Source organism: Canis lupus, chromosome X, assembly GCF_003254725.2.
Source record: "Canis lupus dingo isolate Sandy chromosome X, ASM325472v2, whole genome shotgun sequence".
Classification (NCBI taxonomy): Eukaryota; Metazoa; Chordata; class Mammalia; order Carnivora; family Canidae; genus Canis; species Canis lupus.
The window spans coordinates 29,012,553-29,020,830 of NC_064281.1; positions in this window are offsets into that span (position 1 = coordinate 29,012,553).

Genomic DNA, 8,278 nt, shown 5'->3' on the forward strand with positions numbered 1-8,278 from the left:
GACATAAAACTTCAGTCAATGGAACTATTTCACCAGGAAGCTGCCATTGCTGTTTTTTCCAGAACTTTTCCTCCTGCCATCTTTATTTTATTTCTTTCCTTCCTCAACCTAAATATATTGATATCAAAACTTCTAATTCTGGGCACCTGGGAGGCTCAGTTGGTTAAATGTCTGCCTTTGGCTCAGGTTATGATCCTGACGTCCTGGGATTGAACCACATTCAGCTCCCTGCTCTGCTGGGAGCCTGCTTCTTCCTCTCCCTCTGCCTCTACCCCTGCTTGTGTTCTCTTATGCTCTTTTATAGGTGCCAGGATAAGTTTTCATTGATGTAACAAATTTTGTTGATTTAATTTTCCCTATCAAAATCAAAGGACTACAGTCTCATAGTGGAAAACTTAGAACATTTGGATTGCTTAAAGAAGACAACAAAATTCCAGTAAAAAACCAAACCCAGGGATTTTCTAATTGAATAATGTCCTACACTTTATTTAAAATGTGTGTAGATTACTTTGGATAGCATAGACATTTTAACAGTATTTGTCTTCTGATCCATGAACATGGAATATTTTTCCATTTCTCTGTGTCATTTTCAATTTTTTCATCACTTCTTTATAGTTTTCAGGATACAGGTCAATGACCTCTTTGGTTAAGGATATTCCTAGTCATCTTACTGTTTTTGGCGCAATTATAAATAAAACCGTTTCTTAATTTCTCTTTCTGTTTTTTTTCATTATTTATGTATATAGAAATGCAACAGATTTCTGTACATTTATTTTGTACCTTGCATCTTTTTTGCATCTATCTTGAATCTTTTTTGTATTCATTCGTCAGTTCTAACTGTTTTCTGGTGGAGTATTTTGGGTTTTCTATATAATGTGATCTACAAATAGTGAAAGTTTCACTTCTTTTTCCCCATTTACATGCCTCTCATTTCTTTTTGTTTGATTGCTCAGGCTAGGACATCCAGTACTATGTTCAATAACAGAGGTGAGAGTGAACATCTCTGTCTTGTTCCTGACCATAGAGGAAAAGCTCTCAGTTATTCCCCACTGAGGATGATATTATCTGTGGGTTTTTCATAAATGGCCTTTACTGTTTTGAACTATGTTCCCTCTAGCCCTACTCTGTTTAGTGGTTTTATCATGAATGAATGTCATACTTCATCAAATGCTTTTTCCACATCTATTAAAAGAATCATATAATTATTGGTTATTACCCTTAGTGTTATTAATGTGGTGTATCATGTTGATTGGCTTGTGAATACTGAACCATGTTTAAAGCCCAGGAATAAATCCCACTTGATCATGTGAAGCATTTTTTTTTAAATGTATTGTTGGATTCAGTTTGCTGGTATTTTGAGAATTTTTGCATCCATGTTCATGAAGGATATTGAGCTGCACTTCTCTTTTTTTTAGTGGAGTCTTTATCTGGTTTTGGTATCAAGATAATGCTGGCCACATTGAATGGATTTGGGGGTTTTATTAACTTTTCTTTAAATGTTTGAAAGAATTCTGGGAAGCCATCTGGTCCTGGACTTGTTGAACACTGATTTTTGAACACTGATTCAATTTCTCTGAATTGTTATTCAAACAAATTTTTTGAATTTGAATTGTTTTTCAAACAATTTTTTTGAATTTTTGAATTTTTTTGAATTTTGAATTTGTTTGTTATCTCTCCTCTCCCATTTGTGATTTTATTTATTTGGGTCCTTTCTCTCTCTTTTTTAATAAGTCTGGCTAGGGCAGCCCGGGTGGCTCAGCGGTTGAGTGACTGCCTTTGACCCAGGGCCTGATCCTGGAGACCCGGGATCGAGTCCCACGTCAGGCTCTCTGCATGGGGCCAGTTTCTCCCTCTGCCTGTGTCTCTGCCTCTCTCTGTCTCTGTGTCTCTCATGAATAAATAAATAAAATCTTTAAAAAAAATAAGTCTTGCTAGAAGTTCATCGGTTTTATTCATTTTGTCAAAGAACCTGCTGGTTTCTTTGATCTGTTCCACTGCTTTTTTAGTTTCTGTATCATTTATTTCTGCTCTAATCTTTATTATTTCCTTCCTTCGGCTGGCTTTAGGCGTCATTTGTTCTTCTTTTTGTAGCTCTTTAAGGTGTACGATTAGGTTGTTATTTGAGATTTTTCTTGCTTCTTGAGGTAGGCTTGTGTTGCTCTAAACTTCCTTTTTAGGACGGCCTTTGCTGCATCCCAAAGTTTTGGACCATTGTGTTTTCATTTTCATTTGTTTCCATGATTTTTTTTTGTTTCTTCTTTCATTTCCTGTTTGACCATTCATTGTTTAGTAGCATGTTGTTTAACCACCATGCATTTCTGATCTTTCCCATTATTTTTCTTGCAGTCGACTTCCAGTTTCATATCACTGTGGTCAGAGAAGGTGCATGGTATGACTTCAATCCTTTTGTATTTATTGAGGCCTGTTTTACTGTGACCTAATATGTGATCTATTCTGGAGAATGTTCCAGGTATGCTTTAAAATTATGTGCATGCTGGGATCCCTGGGTGGCGCAACGGTTTGGCGCCTGCCTTTGGCCCAGGGCGCGATCCGGGAGACCCGGGATGGAATCCCACATCGGGCTCCCGGTGCATGGAGCCTGCTTCTCCCTCTGCCTGTGTCTCTGCCTCTCTCTCTCTCTGTGACTATCATAAATAAATTAAAAAAAAATTTAAAAACCTATCTTTAAAAATAAATAAATAAATAAATAAAATTATGTGCATTCTGCTGTTTTAGGATGGAATGTCCTGAATGTACCTGCTAAGTCCATCTGGTCCAGTGTATCATTCAAAGCCATTGTTTCCATGTTGATATTCCGTTACTGCCCATTGATGCAAATGGGGTGTTAAAGTCCCCTAATATTATTGTGTTGTTATCAATTTGTTCCTTTATGTTTGTTATTGTTTTATATAATAATGTGTTGTGATTTCCCTCTAAATATTTACTTATATACTTAATATTAAACATTTACTTAATACTTCTTACATGTGAAGGGGATTCTCTAATGCATAAGTGTGCTAAATGGTATTTTGAAAAATTGATGTGAAAAAAAAAAGAAAAATTGATGTGTGAAAAGTTTAAAAAAATTTCCTCAAAATTGCTGATAATGAATTCAAGTCCCAATTTCTCACTTGTTGTATGTAGAAATATTTTGTTACAGAAGAATAAATAATTTTAAAATTTTGTTCTCTTTTTTGTGGGAAGATAGTTACCAAATTAAAAGTTAAATAAAAATGATCTGATGCATATTAATCACTGTAGTAACAAATAGTATAGATTATAAGATAGCGACAGTCTTGGAACGTATCAAAAATTAGATTTGATAATCATTCCAAAGGTATGAAAAACGTATATTCTGACATGGATGTGGAGCAACAGGAACTCTAAGACATTGCTGGTGGGAATGCCAAATGCTACAGCCGCTTTGGAAGATAATTTGGAGATTTTTTTAAAGATTTTTTTTATTTATTCACGAGAGACATAGAGAAAGAGAGTCAGAGACACAGGCGGAGGGAGAAGCAGGCTCCATGCAGGGAGCCTGATGTGGGATTTGATCCCGGAACTCCAGGATCACACCCTGGGCCAAAGGCAGGCTCCAAACCGCTGAGCCACCCGGGGATCCCTGGAGATTTATTATAAAACTAAACATATTCTTGCCATATCATCCAGCAATGCACTCCTCAGTATTTAGTCAAACTTTTTAAAAGTTAATCGATGCAAAATATTGCACGTGGGCATTTATAGTAGCTTTATTCATAATTGCCCAAACTTGGAAGCAACCAACATGTCTTTTGGTAGGTGAATGGATAAACTATGGTATAATGAGGGAATGGAATATTATTGTGTGCTAAAAATAAGTAAGCTATCAAGACCTGAAAAGACATGGAAGAAATTTAAACACATATTATATGATCCCAACCAAGTGACATTCTGGAAAAGGTGAAACTTTGGAAACAATCAAAAGATCAGTGCTTGCCAGTGGTTGTGGTGCAAGGCAGATGAAAAGACAGAGCACAGAACATTCTAAGAGTAGTGAGAATATTCTGTATGATATTATATGCATAGGTGCCTCACCTTGACATGTGCCACAGGTTGTTCATTTTCCTGTAAAATTGTGGTACATAATTTCAACTCTGTGTATGACTGGAACTGATGAGAAAAATATCACCCTATGTGTTTTCAATTTTTGATTTCTATTAATACAGTAGAAAGTGTATTTAAAAAATTTTGTGGCATTTTACATTTGTTTCATACTTAGAGAAACAAATTTTTGATGAAAAAAACATTTTTATTTTGTAAGGGTTTTTGAACAATTAATTAAAATCAAATACATTTTGAGATTAGAAATTAGATTTATAGAATTACTGGGAGCCATTATGTCCAAGGAGAGCCAATTGCGTATTTTTAATTTTTTATGTGTTTAAAATGTTTTAAATTATTATTCCAATAAAAATAGTGTTTTTCCAGGCTAATTTGCTATACAAAGGAATTCTGAAACATTGTGAAGGAAATGATACAATTAAAAAATATAAAGTTCAATGATGATAAGATAATGTAAATTATGACCAAATTTTAGCATTATATATAAATATTATATTAAATTTTAATTAAGCTCAGTGAAAATTTGTCATTTAAAATAATTGAGAAATTAATTTGATAAAAATAGCAGTAGTTAACTATTATTATTATCATGAATGAACACCTAACTGGAAAGTAGGCAGTTCAACTGAAAAATTTTAAAAGAAAATAACTTTATTAGTTGCTAATGCTCACCAAAAGGAAATTCTTACTATACAAACTGTATGATTTATTTTATCAATATTTTGAGTTCTGTTCCATTTTATCTGCAGATTTTGTAGTCAAATTATGATGTCTTTCTTTCTTTTTTAAAATATTTTATTTTTAAGTAATTTCTATGCCCAAAATGGGGCTTGAACCTACAATCTCAAGATCGCGAGTCAAACACTCTACCGACTGAGCCAGTCAGGTGCCCCAAGTCTTTTTTTTTTTTTTCTTCATAAACTCCATGGTGTGGCCAACACGCACATGAGAAAATGTCTGCATCACTTGCCATCAGGGAAATACAAATCAAAACCACAATGAGATACCACCTCACACCAGTGAGAATGGGGAAGATTAACAAGGCAGGAAACCACAAATGTTGGAGAGGATGCGGAGAAAGGGGAACCCTCTTACACTGTTGGTGGGAATGTGAACTGGTGCAGCCACTCTGGAAAACTGTGTGGAGGTTCCTCAAAGAGTTAAAAATAGACCTGCCCTACGACCCAGCAATTGCACTGTTGGGGATTTACCCCAAAGATTCAGATGCAATGAAATGCCGGAACACCTGCACCCCAATGTTTTTGGCAGCAATGTCCACAATAGCCAAACTGTGGAAGGAGCCTCGGTGCCCATTGACAGATGAATGGATAAAGAAGCTGTGGTCTATGCACACAATGGAATATTACTCAGCTATTAGAAATGACAAATACCCACCATTTGCTTCGATGTGGATGGAACTGGAGGGTATTATGCTGAGTGAAGTAAGTCAATCGGAGAAAGACAAACATTATATGTTCTCATTCTTTTGGGGAATATAAATAATAGTGAAAGGGAATAGAAGGGAAGGGAGAAGAAATGGGTAGGAAATATCAGAAAGGGAGACAGAACATGAAGACTCCTAACTCTGGGAAACGAACTAGGGGTGGTGGAAGGGGAGGAGGGCGTGGGGTGGGGGTGAATGGGTGACGGGCACTGAGGGGGGCACTTGACGGGATGAGCACTGGGTGTTATTCTATATGTTGGCAAATTGAACACCAATAAAAAATAAATTTATTATTAAAAAAAACTCCATGGTGCTCTCAATCTGTAAATTTGTTTATAATCGCATAAAATTACTGCATGAAAAAAAGGACTAAGAGGGAAAAAAGTAGTCTAGAATTAGAGTGGTCCGAAATGAAGGAGTACTTGAAGTACCACATGTCTGGAACAGGACCAGGAGTCCCAGAACATTCTGCCTAGAAGAAAAATCCAAGAACATCTTCAGACATTCTTCTTTTGTTCAGGGATAGTGACACACAGAAATGAATGTAATTAAAGCAAGCTCCTATCTAAAATAACATACAAAGTGGGAGCAGCAGCCAGACTCTCTCGGGAGCTTAGATATTTCACAGTTCTGAGTGTTAGCAACTGCAAATGCCTGTAGATAATGAAGCATCTGAAGATGACTCAGATTCAATTTCTTTTTTTTTTTTTTTTTTTTTTTTTTTTTTTTTTTTCAGATTCAATTTCTTTAAACAGTGAACGAACCTACATTTTCAAATGAGAGAGTATAATGATTTCTGTACAATATGGAAGATTCTGATTTAGTGAAACACGAAATATTTCATCTTTATTTTAGAATCTGATATAAAAAATTCTCCCCATTCTTTTGGATTGAATTTAAATAATAATAGGCAAGAATGGAATATATTTTTTAAATGTCACAAAAAATCAAAATAACTTTATTTGCATAATTTACCAGTTTATCCAAATAGTGTCATAGTTATTAGTTTGTATTTAAATAACAACAACCGGGGGATCCCTGGGTGGCTCAGCTGTTTAACCCCTGCCTTTGGCCCAGGGCATGATCTTGGAGACCCAGGATCAAGTCTCACTGCCTGTGTCTCTGCCTCTCTCTCTCTCTCTGTATGTGTCTTTCATGAATGAATGAATAAATAAAATCTTTAAAAAAAAATAACAACAACCTATGACAAAGAACTGTTCAGGGATAGTTAAGACTTGTTTTAATCTATTACTATGTTGTACACCTGAAACTAATATAGCACTGTATGTTAACTAATAGGAATTAAAATAAAAACTTAAAAAAAAGAGTTTTAGTCTTTCCATGTTTTTCATTTCTCCTAGAGGTATGTACTTTTGCATGGGGAAGACTCTGAAATAGAATTTCTTTTGCTAGATATAGTTCTCTTTAACACTTTCTTAAATTTCTGGTAGATTACAAGCATGTCTTTAAAATTCAGTTGCATAAATATTGTTTCTACATTTGTAAATTAACAGTACAAAAATGTTTAATATTTTAGTAGTACTTCAGTAATCTTAAAAGTCACAATTAAAGCTGAATACTAGGAAGTAAGCAAAACAACAACTCCAACAACAACAACAAAATCAAACAAACAAATGAAAAACCTGCCAGACCCCTGAATGAACAAAAATAGATGCTATCCAACAATAAATGCATTTTATGTATTTTCTCTTTAAGCTATCCCATGTTTGGTTTGTTTTCAATCAGAGTCTGTTTGCTATCATTTTGTACATAGTCTAACAAATTTGATTATCTGATTCCTAAATTTCTAGTAGCTTAGAAACAGCAAAGAGGCAGAGACCATTAGAGAAACCAGCTATAACAAGCAGGTACAATGAAGCAAAAACAGCAGTCTGAGGCCTATGGAAAGGGGTCAAATATCTTTACAATAGATCCTGAAGAAATTGTACATAATAAATAAATTCAGTAATTACTTAAAAAGTTTGCTTATTCTCTGCCCTCCTCACAAGGAATGTAAGACAGCTTACAAGAGTATATAAAATTAGAAAGCAGGGTGTAGTGAGGGGAAAAGTGTGTGAGAAATGGTCCAGGAGAGACGTCCACTTTAATAATCTATAATCACTTACTAAAAATTTGTTTCCTGTATCACTTGGTGGCTCCTTAGAAGACATCCTTTTTAGAACATAATTTGGCTGGGGAAACCTAAATATGCCTTCCTAATGAAAATTATGTAACTGAATTTGTCTCCCTTATCATTGTGAATGACAGCTAAATGGGCCAAATTTAAGCATGATTATTACACAACTATGTCAACCCTTTATGGAGAAGATGTATGCTGTTTCCCTTGAGTTTTTATTAATTTTCTTTGATCCTACTCATTACTATTTTTCTATCATTTTCATTCTTTTTTTTTAAATGGAGTCTTTGTAAAACAATATAGATTATCAATAAATAAATGAAAATGACCTCTCATAAAAGTAAAATAGGGTATCCCTGGGTGGCTCAGCAGTTTGGCTCCTGCCTTCGGCCCAGGGTGTGATCCTGGAGTCCCGGGATCGAGTCCCATGTCAGGCTCCCTGCATGGAGCCTGCTTCTTCCTCTGCCTGTGTCTCTATCTCTCTCTCCCTCTCTCTGTGTATCTCATGAACAAATAAATAAAATCTTTTAAAAAAAGTAAAATAACATATTTGAATTTTGAGAGAAAATCTAATAACAAATACGTCTAAGCTAATT